Genomic DNA, 14,288 nt, shown 5'->3' with positions numbered 1-14,288 from the left:
GAAAGAGAGGCTAAATATCTGGAAGGGGGCACAGGCAGTCCGTGTCTGAATTCTAACATCTCATTCATTGATACTGCATTTTCCCATCAAGAGTCTCAGGATAGGTAACACATGTAATGATCTGGCATTAGATAACACAAGCTTCTCTCCTCTAAGTGTGCTCTGGGGGCAACAAACAGATATTGCATGTACGTGGAATTGACTTTTACCCATGAGACTGCTCACCCAACTGCAGTCAAAATCACTGAATTCATTTTAAGGCTAACTCTGAAAAGTTTTCAGAGACAAATAGGCAGGATTCTCTTAAGAGTGTAGATTAAGTCTGCAAATCTTCAACACTCTGCAATGCTGCTTGCCTCTTTTTTTTTTTTTTTAGCTTTAAAGAAGTCTAATTGATATACAAATCTGCACGTATTTAATGAACAATTTGATGTGATGATGGTACACAGTAATATACAAATGTCAAATGTTACTTGAGTCTACATGACAAGAGCAGGCAGGCAGAAAGTTGAACCACGCCCCTCCCCCCATCTTTTTGACTGGGTACACTGAAGTGAAAGGACCTGCCCAAGGCTTGAGGAAACGGACAATCTTACCAGTTTCAGCTAAATGGGAAGGGGACTCACTACTGCCCTGAGAAATGTCACATAGATCTGAGCAATCTGGGTTCAGGACCAAGGCAAGTCAGATAGTCCTTCACCACCAAGGAAAACTGAGGCTAAAAAAAAAAGAGAGAGAGAGACAGTGAAGGAAACCCAGGAAAGAGTCCAGAGTCAAATGAATACTTTCCCCAGGAGTAGGTTGAAGAGTAATTGTCTCAGATTGGGAGTACCTACTAAAATTTTCTGTGTTCACAAGCTCCAACTCAGCTTTCCACCTCTTAGAATATATTCTGTACCATACAAACTCTCTCATGAGAGCAAAATATTTATATACAAAAATATCCACTGCAACACTGTCTATGGAGGAGGAAAAGTATTCTGAATGATATGACCCCATTTCTGGATATAATATGTGTGTGTAGATCTAAGCAGAGAAAGCAACTTAAAAATATGCACACATCCCTAGTTCTCGGGGAAGTCCAATTTTAGGGAACTTCCACTTTTTAATTATAAAATTAATTAAAGAGACATGTGTCCCTTATATTTAAATGCAAACACATAAAGTGAAATACGGAAGGAACTCCACACTCCATCCCATCATTCTCACTTCAGGAGGCAACTACCCTAGGTAAACACAGACGCCACAACAAAGAAAACATATAAAGGAAGTATATCTCTTCACAAAAATAGGATTACTCTATCCGCTATTCTGCAAATTGCTTTTATCACTTAAAATATCATAGGCAGTAGTGTAACAGTGACAACACAGTTTAGTAATGAATAAATACCTTCCACTTTGTGATCAAACTGCCTGAATTCAAATCTCAGCTCAACCACTTACTAACTATGGGATCTGGTAAGTTGGTAAACTTTGCTAAACTGTAATTTTTTATCCTGTAAAATAGGGATATAATAGGGCCTATATCTTATAATTTGGAGACAATAAAATGATAAAAATAGTCAAAGTACTTCTTGCGTCAGTGTGTGGTATATATATATTGAGTGATAATAAATGTTGACTAATATTAGTCATTGAATTTCTTTAAAGACTGTGTGTAGATGTTTAGGTTGTTTCCTCTGTTGGTTGTTTATTTGTATTGTTGTATTTGGTATTGTAAGCTACTAAAATCAAAATGTTGTTTATAATACCAAATTTTCCCTGATAGCTCAGGTAGTAAAGAATCTGCCTGCAATGCAGGAGACCCCGCTTTGATTCCTGGGTGGGGATGATCCCCTTGGGAAAGGATAGGCTACTCACTCCAGTATTCTTGGGCTTCCCTTGTGGCTCAGCTGATAAAGAATCCGCCTGCAATGCAGGAGACCTGGGTTCAATCCCTGGGTTGGGAAGATCCCCTGGAGAAGGGAAAGGCTACCTACTCCAATATTTTGGCCTGGAGAATTCCGTGGACTGTAGAGTCCATGGGGTCGCCAAGAGTCAGACACAACTGAGTGACTTCCACTTTTCAGTTTATTCAGTATTGTAAGCAATGCTAAAATCAAAATGTATGTACATATCTTTGTGCTACACTTAGATGACTATTTTTCATAGGTAGGTTTGTATAATATCCTTGACTATTTTTTAAGGATAGGTCTTCTTCCTTTTCTATATTGCTAAAAAATATACATTTACAATAATGGGGAAATTTTCTATCCTCTTCAACGTTTCTTTCCACTAGTTTAATAATCAAATTGACATGAGACAAATTAATGGGGGAAAATCAAATTTCATTTTCTTTGGGAACTCCACATACGTGACAGGGCCAGAGACCTTACAGACATGGGAGGTTAAAAGACAGAAAGGTCCAATGAAATCTATGTGCCATCTCAAGCTAGGTTAAGGTAGGAGCCTGGGGCTCTCAAGAACAGAAGGTTTATCCACAAACAATAAGAAGAGCAGATGCTGGGTGGTGGGATGTTTGTCCTGCCATACAGATGGGTCCATTTGGATAAAATTTCTCTCTGGTAATAATTCCATTTCAATTCTATGAAGTAAAGGGAGAAGCAGCAGCTTTTGTCGAGCCCGATGGGTCTCAGTTGCTTTGAAATCAAACTAATCTACAGGCCAAAATGACACATCCCAGGGAAACCTGTTCTGAACCTTTACACAATCTCACAGGTATAAATTGCAATTCAGTCTAATTTCTACTTTCTGATTGCCAGTGGGGTTGAACATCTTCTCATGTGTTTACTTTGGTAAATGTGTTGCAGATATTTTCTCTGAGTCAATAGTTTATATTTTAGCTTTCTGTATGGTCTCTTTCGGAGTAATGTTCACATTTCTGAGTACAGTATTTTGTCGTTCATGCATCTATATTTTATTTCTTCCTTGTGATGTCATCTTCATTATGAGACCATAAAAATATGCTTCTTTACTTTTACCTAATTATTTTATTGTTTAGATTCTTTTAAATTGTTCATTCATATGGGCTTTACTTCTATGATGGATTAGACAGAAATCTAGCCTTATTTTTTCAAATCATTGAGCCAGTTGTCATAAATATCACTTTTTAAAGAGTCCATCCTTTCTCCATTGGTATGAAATAAATTTGTACTATATATTAAGTCCACACAGATCTAGCTGTATATACGTGTGTAAATACAGGTATACAAAATTCTTCATATTGAACCATTGACTTGTTTTTCTGTGTACCCCATTACCTTATTGTTTTTCATTATACTGTGCTATATTTTTGGTTAGAAAAGTAATCTCTCATTATTTCATTTTTTTCACTTTTCTCTTTCCTTGACCATTTACCTCTCTAGATGAATTTTAGAATGGATTTCTCAATTCCCATTAAAAAAATTCCCTGGGGTGTTATTAATGGTGCAAGTGAAAATGGCTCAGTTCTGTCCAACTCTTTGTGAACCCATGGACTGCATAGTCCATGGAATTCTCCAGGCCAGAATACTGGAGTGGGTAGCCTTTCCCTTCTCCAGCTGATCTTCCCAACCCAGGAATCAAACCAGGGTCTCCTGCATTGCAGGCAGATTCTTTACCAGCTGAGCTACCAGGGAAGCCCTTAATTCAACTGATTTGAGAACAGTTGACTCCTTTTCAGCTTTATTAAGACATAATGTACATATAACATGGTGTAAGTTTAAGGTGCACAAGATGTTGTGATAAATTTAGATGTTTCAAAAGGACTAACACAAGGGATAATCACATATCCATCACCTCATATAAATTACCATTTTTATTTTTTGTGGTCAGAATAGCTAAGATCTACTCCCTTAAGTAGAATGGCTGTTACCAGGAGCTACGGGATAGAGAAATTAGGAAGATATTTAAGAGTATAAAGTTGCCACCAATAGATAAGTAAATTTTGGAGATCTATGCACAGCATAGTGATTATACACAGCAATAATATATTATAAACCTTCACAGATGTTATTAGACTAGATCTTAATTGTTGCCACCAAAAAAGAAATAATTATATGATGTGATTTAGGTGTTAGCTAATGATACATTGTTACTCATATTGTAATACCTAAATGCATCAAATCAACATACTGAACACCTTAAACTTACTTAATTCCATGTCACTTATATCTCCATAAAATAAATAAGAAATAAATGAATGCATTCCCTCTCAGCACCTTTCAAGTATATAATACTATATTGTTAATATTAGTCACCAGTTGTACTTTAGATTCTTGAACTTATTCATCTTATAATGGAAATTTGTATCTTTTGATCAACATCTCATTTCCCTCACCTCCCAGCATCTGGAAACCACTACGACTCTCTGTTTCCATAAGTTAGTCCTTTTCAGATTCAACCATTAGAAAAAAGGCAACTCTGCCATTTACAACTTGAATGGAACTTGAGGGCATTTTGCTAAATGAAAGAGACAGAGAAATACAAATATTGTATGATAAACCTTATAGGTGGAATCTAAGAATTGACATTTTTAAATATTGACTGTTCCATTTTTAGACATATTTCTAAAATGTATTCTATTTATTCAGATTGCTCATTTGTGGTCTGTTATAGTTTCTTCATATAGCCCTTTACCATTTCCTTTTTGCTTTCTCAGGTATATCCTAAGTATGTTTCAGACTTTCTTACCATTGTCAGTTGTAATGTTTTGCTCCATTACATATTTTTTCTATAGGAAGAACGTCAATATTTGTATGTCAGTTCCAGTTCAGTCTCTCAGTCGTGTCTGACTCTTTACGACCTCATGGACTGCAACATGCCAGGCTTCCCTGTCCATCACTAACTCCTGGAGCTTTCTCAAACTCATGTCCATTGAGTAGGTGATGCCATCCAACCATCTCATCCTCTATCATCCCGTTGTCCTCCTGCTTTCGATCTTTCCCAGCATCAGGGTCTTTTCCAATGAGTCAGTTCTTCGCATCAGGTGGCCCAAAGTATTGGAGCTTCAGCTTCAGCATCAGTCCATCCAATGAATATTTAGGACTGATTTCCTTTAGGATAGACTGGTATTTGTATATTTATCTTATATTCGACCACTTTGCTGAAATTTTCACAGGATTCAATTAAGTCACTTAATAATGACAGTGTCAACTTTTCTAATGTTTATGCTCTTTGTTTCTTTCACTTTGCTTTTTCACTGAGTAAGACTGTCAGCTGAACAGTGTAGCTTAACAGTGGTAACAGAGATCATCCTTGCCTTGTCTTTCCAGTGCCATTGGTGAGATGGAGTCCTTACACACAGTGTTTTAATTTCCTGTAATATTTGAATATTTAGAACAAAAACTTCTTACTTCCTTTTTTATTTTATTTATTTATTTTTGTCTGTGCTGGGTCCCGTTGCTGCATGGGCTTTCCTGTAGTTGCAGCTAGCAGGGCTATGGTGTGAGGGCTTCTCATCGTGGTGCCTTCTCTTGTTGCAGAGCATGGGCTCTAAAGTGCATGAGCTTCAGCAGTTGCAATTTCCAGGCTCTAAAGAACAGGCTCAGTAGTTGTGGCACATGGGCTTATTTGCTCCCTGGGAGGTGGTATCTTCCCAGACCAGGGATCAAACCTGGGTCTCCTGCATTGGCAGGTGGATTCTTAACCACTGCACCACCAGGGAAGCCCAAGATCTTCATAGTTTCTTAATCAGAAAAATCAACATATCGAGAGAATAAATCTTAGTAACATTTCTGATAATGTGACTATTTGGAAGGACATTCCTGAACCAAAAACCTAGAATCTGAGCATCTAGAGCATGTGACCCAAATGGAATTGCTTAAATAAATCTTTAAGCACTTTCTACTCGGAAGACTTAAGGAAGTCTCAACTGAACTTTGTGGCTACTGAGGAGCACTGATGAAATCCAATGCTCACTTTTGTCCCACCACCACCACCACCACCACCTCTGGACAAGTGAGCAGGAGAGGATCCTGATGAGAGAATCTCATTCATAAGGACCCCTTGTATGGAAACATCTTGATCTATGAGGGAACCCAACAGCCTCTTCCCTTTCAAAATGAGAAAAAAGCAGGCAGAAGGGGAATTTACAAATTTGATCAAGAAAGAACTTAAGAGATATCTTCCCACAGAGAAATGAGAAGAGCTCATCAGACAAATTATAAGTTCCTAAGAACACAAGGGAAAAGTTTAGCTTCTCCTTTAGGGAGTGGCTTGGACTTGTTTACCTTTCCCCTTCTTGGATTTTATCCCCTGATCTCTGTAGTTTCTTGAAGTAGATATTCTTTAAAATCCTAATAATGGCAGTGGGCTTCTTTTTGTTATAGGCTGGAGATTAGGGAAGAAGGCATCTTGGTCAAATTGCTCTTCACATCTCTCCCACGACTCCTCCAAACCCTGACCAGAGGTCAAGGACATGAAGAACTATAGCAGCAGCATCTCGGGCTTTATCCTCCTGGGCATCTCTTCCAACCCCCACCTGCAGAAACCCCTCTTTGCTGTCTTCCTCATCACATACCTGATCACCCTGGTGGGGAATGGACTCATCATCCTGGCCATCCACTCTGACTCCCGGCTCCACACCCCATGTACTTTTTCCTCAGCAACCTGTCCTTCATGGATATCTGCTTCACAACAGCCACTGTGCCCAACATGCTGGTGAACTTACTCTCAGAGACAAAGTTTATCTCCTACGTGGGCTGTCTGGTCCAGATGTACTTCTTCATGGCCTTGGGGAACACTGACAGCTACCTGCTGGCCTCGATGGCCATAGATCGGCTGGTAGCCATCTGCAACCCCTTCCATTATGATGTGGTCATGAGCCCACGGCGTTGCCTCCTCCTGTTGCTGGGTTCGTGCGCCATCTCTCACCTGCACGCCTTGCTGCGTGTGCTACTCATGTCCCGCCTGTCTTTCTGTGCCTCCCATGTCATCAAGCACTTCTTCTGTGATACCCAGCCTGTGCTCAAGCTCTCCTGCTCTGACACTTCATCCAGCCAGATGGTGGTCATGACCGAGACCCTGGCTGTCATTGCCACCCCTTTCCTGTGCATTCTCTTCTCCTACCTGAGAATCCTCGTCACTGTGCTCAAAATCCCCTCTGTGGTTGGAAAGTGGAAGGCCTTCTCCACCTGTGGCTCCCACCTCACTGTGGTGGTCTTCTTCTATGGAAGTATTTTCTATGTCTACTTTAGGCCACTGTCCATGTACTCAGTGGTGAAGGACTGGGTAGCCACAATTATGTACACAATAGTGACACCCATGTTGAACCCTTTCATCTACAGCTTGATGAACAAAGATATGAAGAGGGGTTTGAGGAAATTAAGGGGCAGAATTCAGTCATAGAAAGAATAATAATAAGAGGGAATGTCATAATTGGGAGATGACCCAAGAGATGATCAGGTTATTCTTCTTGTGTACCATTTCTCATGTGGTACCCAAAGAACTGATGAGAGCTGGTCTTGAGTCACAGTAAGAGCACTGACATGGAAGCCAGATCACTTGGTCTCTATCAATCACTTGGCACAAATGTATGTTCAATCCCAGGCCAAATACTGCTAGGAATCTAGATGTAGGGAAACATTTTCTGCCATTCATATATTGGAGAAAGCTATCCCCAAATAACTCTTCTATATGCTTCACACTGGATAGTGTTCCAGAAACTATAAAATTTTGTTATTTTTAAGTAAGAAATAACATAGGTTTGATAGAAAATTAGCAAAGACTTCTTGGAGGGATGACCTGAGATTGCTATTTAGGAGTGTTTCGATTTTGAGAATTGAAGATTCAATAGAAGAGGAATTAGGCAGAATATTTCAAACATTGAAAACCAATTTTCTTAAACCATAGAAAAAACAGATTTGAGTTAAAAACCTAAATTTAAGGCCTGAAACAATAAAACTTCTAGAGGAAAACATAGGGAGACCACTCTTTGACATAAATTGTAGCAATATTTTTTGATATTTGTCTCCTAAAGCAAAAGAAACAAAAGCAAAATTTTTAAATGAGACCTAAGTAAACTCAAAAACTTTTGCACAGCCAAATAAGCCATCTACAAAATGAAAAGACAATTTACTAAATGGGTGAAAATATTTGATTAACATCCAAAATATATAAATGGTTCATACAATTCAATATCAAAAAACAAATAATACCATAAAAATGGGCGTAAAATAGACTTGAATAGACATGTTTCCAAACAAGATACACAGAGGACCAACATGCACATGAAAAGATGTTCAACCGCTCTAATCATCAGGGAATGCCAATCAAAAGCACAATGAGATATCACCTCATACCTGTCAGAATGTCAATTATCAAAAAGTTTACAAATAACAAATGTTGGCAAGGATGTAAAAAAAGAGGATCCCTAGTACACTGTTGGTGGGGATGTAAATTGGCGCAGCCACTGTAGAAAACAGTATGGCACCTATTCAAAAATCTAAAATTAGAACTACCATATAATCCAATAATTCTACTCCTGGAACTATATCTGAAAAATTAAAATACTAATTCAAAAAGAAACATCCATCTCAATGTTCACAAGAGCACTATTTACAATAGCCATGATATGGAAGCAACCAATTATCCCTAAATCAATGAATGAATAAAGAAGATATGGTATATATACAATGACATACTACTCAGCCATAAAAAAGAAAGAAATTCTGCCATTTGCCACAGTGTGGATGAACCTATAGGGTATAATGCTTAGTGAAACAAGCCAGGCAGACAAAGGCAACTACTTTAAGTTATCACTTTTATGTGGAATCTAAAAAATAAAACAAATGAATGAATATAACAAAAGAGAAACAGACTCACAGGTAGGAAACAAACTAGTGGTTACCAGTGGAGTAAGGCAAGGGGTAGGGGGCAAGATAGGGGTAGAGGATTAAAAGATACAAACTACAATGTATAAAATAAATAAGTAACAAGGATATACTATACAGCACAGGAAACCATAGCCATTATTTTGTAATAACTTTAAACAGAGCATAATCTATAAAAATACTGAATCAGTATGTAGTACACCTAAAACTAATATAATAAATCAGCTAAACTTTAATAAAACAAATAGTGGAAATCATCCAAGCTGGTAAAAGCAATAAACATTGGAATTTCTTTGAGAGACAGAGAAAAGCTCTTATTGGGGCTTTTTAAACTTGAGAATAGGGAGGCTAGGATGGGAAAATAGTGGCTACCATCAGCAGACAGCCACTACAGTCACTCCTAAGGATGAACTCTGAGCAGACTCAGATGAGAAAGCACAGGATACTGGTCCCAGATAGCTGAGGTTCATAGCAAAGGAATGATTTCCAAGAGCCCAGACTTTTGCATCTTCTCATACATAGAAAATGGGATTCTCAGGTGGTTCAGTGGAAAAGAATTCACCTGCCAATGAAGGAGCCTCAAGAGACCCGGGTCCGATCCCTGGGTCAGGAAGACCCCCTGGAGGAGGAAATGGTAACCCACTCCAGTATTCTTGCCTGGAGAATCCCATGGACAGAGTCCATGCAGTTGCAAACAGTGCGACACGACTGAGCAACCAAGCATGATACATAGAACATGGTAAATCCATTAACTCAAGATGCCTGGTTTTCTGGAATTAACAGTAATCTTTTGATATTCTGAAAACCTGATCTGTGTTACAAAAGCTCCTATATATCCTGACCTCTCAGTTGCAGTTTTGGAGCAGTCTCTCTGAATGATCTGAGAGGCTGAGTCCTGGGCTTAAGTCTTCAGTTTTGTGTGCTGAATAAAATATAATTCTCAACTTTCAGGTGGTGCATTTTTTTCAGTTGACATCAGGCAGCAAAATAAATTTTTGCATTTCCTGTGTACAATAAGTCATCTCTAGCTACTTACAAAAAGATACATATTGATAGGTGAAATAAACCATGATAAATATAGGCAATGGAATAGTACTCAGCTATGGTGGCTCAGATGGTAAAGAATCTGACTTCAATGCAGGAGACCAGGGCTCGATCCCTGAGTCAGAAAGATGCCCTGGAGAAGGGAATGGACACCAACTCTAGCTTTCTTGCCTGGCGAATTCCATGGACAGAGGAGCCTGGCAGGCTACAGTCCATGGGGCCTCAAAAAGTCAGACACTACTGAACAACCAATAGTTCACACTTTCACTTTTTATAAGAAGAAATGAGCCACCCACCCATGAAAACACATGGAAGAATCTTCAGTGCAAATACTAACTGAAAGAAGCCAATGTGAAAAGGCTACATTCTATATGATTCCAACAGTGTATTCCAGAAAAGGCAAAACTACAGAGACAGTAAAAAGGATCAGTAGGTGCCAGGGGTTAGGGAAGGAAAGAATGAATAGATGGAGCACAGGAATTTTAGGCAGTGAAATTATTCTCTATGATACTATAATGAAGGATATATGTCAGTATATTTTTGTTAAAACCCATAGAAGGTACACCACCTAGAACGAAGCCTAATGTAAAACTATGGGCTTTGGGTTAGATGTGTCAGTGTAAGTTACTCAATGATACCAAATATACCCTATGGTGCTGCTGCTGCTAAGTTGCTTCAGTCACGTCCAACTCTGCGACCTCATGGACAGCAGCCCACCAGGCTCCCCCGTCCCTGGGATTCTCCAGGCAAGAACACTGGAGTGGGGTGCCATTTCCTTCTCCAATGCATGAAAGTGAAAAGTGAAAGTGAAGTCGCTCAGTCCACTCCAGTGTTCTTGCCTGGAGAATCCCATGGACAGAGGAGCCTGGAGGGCTAACAGTCCATAGTGTTGCAAAGAGTCGGACACAACTGAGCGACTAAGCACAAGTACAAGTCTGGTTCCAGAGCTTGTACCTTAATCTCTTCCCCAAAACATGATACCTGCACCTAAACACAGTCATCTATGCAGACGAAAAAACTCAGAGATGTCAGAGGCCATCACCCCTCCTTCCAGCAACATGCTGACACGCACAGGAGCACAGGCAGGTACAGAGAGCACAGAGGGTGTACCAGCACACATATGTACATAACACACATGCATGTACATGAACACACCACCACACTTTTGGCTCCACAGTCCTACTTCCATTTCAGGTGTAGAGGCTACAGCTCTACAGCCAGGCTCCCTAGTCTTCTGGGCACAGAGCTCAGTGAGGGCATCAGGACTCTTCTCCTCTCCTGGGAGGGCTGCAGCACTGATGCCCTCAGAGGTCTGGCTTGAGGCGGAGGATACTCCCACTGGGTCTCCCTCCTATCAACAGTTCTCACTGTAGGTACAGAGAAGAATCAGCGCACTTTTGAAGTTAGATCTCACTGAAACCTGCCTCCTTCCTCAGATTCAGAGCCTGATCATAACCCGCTGGCAGGACCCCAGGCCTGATCAGGACCCTGAATCTCCACTGTCAAGCCCACAGGTAGGCAGGCTAAGGGGTCTCTGGGAACAAAGACCATGGGTTAACATGTTCATGTGATCTTTTCCTAATCCTTTCTTCTCTTCTTCAGCTCAAAAGCCAGGAAACACTGCCTCTTCTCTATTTTCTCCTCTCTCTCCTTATAATTGCATATCACACATTTTTGGAGAATCTACTCTGTGTAAAGCACTGGCCCCTGCATTAAAGGGCACAGCCCACATCCTACAAACCAGAGCCACAGAGTTATCTCTTCCAGGAAAGGAGTCAGCAGAGGAACAAGTGAACAAGAAAGTTAGGACAACACTGGTGTTAAGAGGATACACCCTGAATCTGGCTCCACAATCTAGCTATGTGGCCTTCAGCAGGTCACTTCAGTTCCCTCTGCCTCACTTTCTTTATCTGTAAAATGGAGTGCTGTAAAGACTAAATGTCTTAATACACGGGAAGTTCTTAGAGCAGTGTCTGGCATGTGTAAGCACTGTGGAATTGTTAGCTATTATATGACCATGATGAGAATATACATGGGAAGAGGCTGCAATGACATGGGGGCCTCAAGGTGGAGAAGTCTGGGGGAGACATGGCCAGCTCAGCAGAGAAACACAAGAGCCTGGTTTTCAAGAGAGTCACTTTCAGCACCTCTGATGGATCAGTATGTTGGGACAGAGGGAAGACAATGACACACAAAAAGGATTCCAATGGGCAGATTTGAAAAGTCCACTTGTCTTGGCATCTAGAATTGAACAGCTGAGAAGGACTACATGAGGCTTTAATCTAAGAGGGAAAACTAGGCAGAAAGGAGAGATTTCATAAAGATGGGGAAGGAAAGATCATCCTGAAAAGGGCCCTGCAGACCCCTCAGCAGGACTTTCCTGTTCAGGAGACTATACACATATGATCTTCATGCTGGCAGTGGGAAGATGCAAGATAAGGAGAAGCTGAATTAAAAAAAAAAGTGGGTTCAGGAAAGATTCTAAAATCAGGTCACATGTACACCCGTGGCAAATCCATGTCAATGTATGGCAAAACCACTACAATATTGTAAAGTGATTAGCCTCCAATTAAAATAAATAAATTTATATTAAAAATAATAATTATAATAAAGAAAAATAAATAAATAAAATAAAATCAGGTCCTGATGCTCCAAGAGCACAGAGCTGCTGTTGGCTTAGAATTTTCCAGAGCTGAGGTCCAGAGTCTTCACAACCATTTCCTCATAAAGGCGAGGAACAGCCAAGCCTAAGTCTTTGTGGGACAGGAGGTAGATATGGAGCAGGAAGGAAGGAAGGAAAATGAAAATGTCCCAATGTGTGGGAGCAAAGGATGGAGAAGGAGGAACAGGTCAGCAAGGAGGCTGAAGGTAGTTGGCAGGAAGAGGATGGCTGCTGACAAAGGACAGGCTGGCTTAGCTCTCCACCCCATGATGATGGTTTGGGGAAGAACTCTGATAAAGTACTTTGAAACACACAATTTGTACCTGAGTTTGAATTTGTTTTATACCAGTTGAGTGATTCTCTGAACTTAAGTTCTTTATCTATAAAACATGGAAATAATACTACTAACATCCTAGTTCTATTGTGAGGATTACATGAGACAGGAGCTAAGTGCAGAACCTGTCCAATAAATGCTAACTGAACTTTCCCCAGTTTAGTTGCTCTTCAACCATCCTTGCTCATCCTGGGGAGCAGGTGCATGGATGAGATATAGCTTGGCACCCAAATATTACTCTCTAAACATTTGTATATTCTCTTCATAAAGTGCATTCTCTGCTCCAACTTTGGACTCCTTGGTTTCATGTGGCTGATGGCTTGGAGACAGGTGCTGTTTTAGCAAGGAAGAGAAATCAACCAGTGATGATAAATGTCCACTAAGTAGAAAATACTAAGGAAGAAAAATTGAGATGTATAGAAATAGTCTCTTTGTGCTATCAAGGAAGATAGTAAATACCTTTTAAGGAGGGATAGTGTGATCTCAAAGGCTTGCAAAGTTTCCAGTCTCTCCTGGTCTTTCCCAACTACTACCTGATGACAAGCCCTACCAATCATTAAAATGTCATTATTCTAGCTTCTTGTCATAGCAGTAATATTAAACACCTGTGGAAAGAGTTACCAAACTCTTTTACTCAACTATATTTACTTTTCCAGTGACACAAGATGTTTTGTTACTAACCATAATCACTTTTATTTACAAAGTCCTATACCATGTAAAAGTGTGTTAGCACATATTATTTTGTTTAAATAATAGGCAAGTAGTGAAATAAGATATTTAATTAATAATAAAATTGAGTGTGCATAACCTAATCAATTTATTATAATTGTGCTTTTGAAAATAATGAAAAATGCTTCAATTTTTATTCTAAAACTGGCTATGAATCAAAACCCCATGCTTCTTAATCATCACAAAACCTTGATAAAGAAATATCCTACTTCCACTTTATGTGAGTTATGCAAAATAATCAGCATGGGAGAGAGGCTAAATATCTGGGAAGTGACATAGGCAGTTCATGTCTGAATTCTAGCATCTCATTCATTGACAGAGCATTTTCCCATCAGAGTTTCCAGGTACGTAACACATGTAATGATCTGGCATTAGGTAACACAAGCTTCTCCCCTCTAAGTGTGCTCTGGGGGCAACAAACAGGTACTGAAAGTAAGTGGAATTGACTTTTACCCCTGAGACTGCTCCACCAACTGCAGTCAAAATCATTGAAATCAAGGCTCTGCAATACAGCTTGATTTTTTTTTTTTACAGCTTTATTGACGTATAATTGATATACAAATCTGCACTTATTTAATGCAAACAATTTGATGTGGGAATGGTACATGGTAATATACCTATGTCTCCAAATGACAGGAGCAGGCAGACAAAAAGTTAAACCACACCCATCTTATTGATGGGTACACTGAGGTGAAAGGTCCTGCTCAAG

General features: G+C 39.7%; 1 protein-coding gene and 1 pseudogene across 1 annotated transcript in view; one reads left to right on the top strand and one right to left on the bottom strand.

Moving 5' to 3' along the window:
* Positions 1-14,288, bottom strand: part of LOC145545078 (olfactory receptor 1J4-like) — a 196,770-nt gene that overhangs the window by 148,322 nt on the left and 34,160 nt on the right. The window lies entirely within an intron of this gene.
* On the top strand, positions 6,301-7,326 carry LOC145547149 (olfactory receptor 1L4-like; annotated as a pseudogene).

Source organism: Giraffa tippelskirchi, chromosome 4 (assembly GCF_054371585.1).
Source record: "Giraffa tippelskirchi isolate mGirTip1 chromosome 4, T2T-mGirTip1v1.2.pri, whole genome shotgun sequence".
In the NCBI taxonomy this organism is placed as follows: Eukaryota; Metazoa; Chordata; class Mammalia; order Artiodactyla; family Giraffidae; genus Giraffa; species Giraffa tippelskirchi.
The sequence above is the reverse complement of the archived record's forward strand: the minus strand, read 5'-3'. Positions and strand labels throughout refer to the sequence as shown.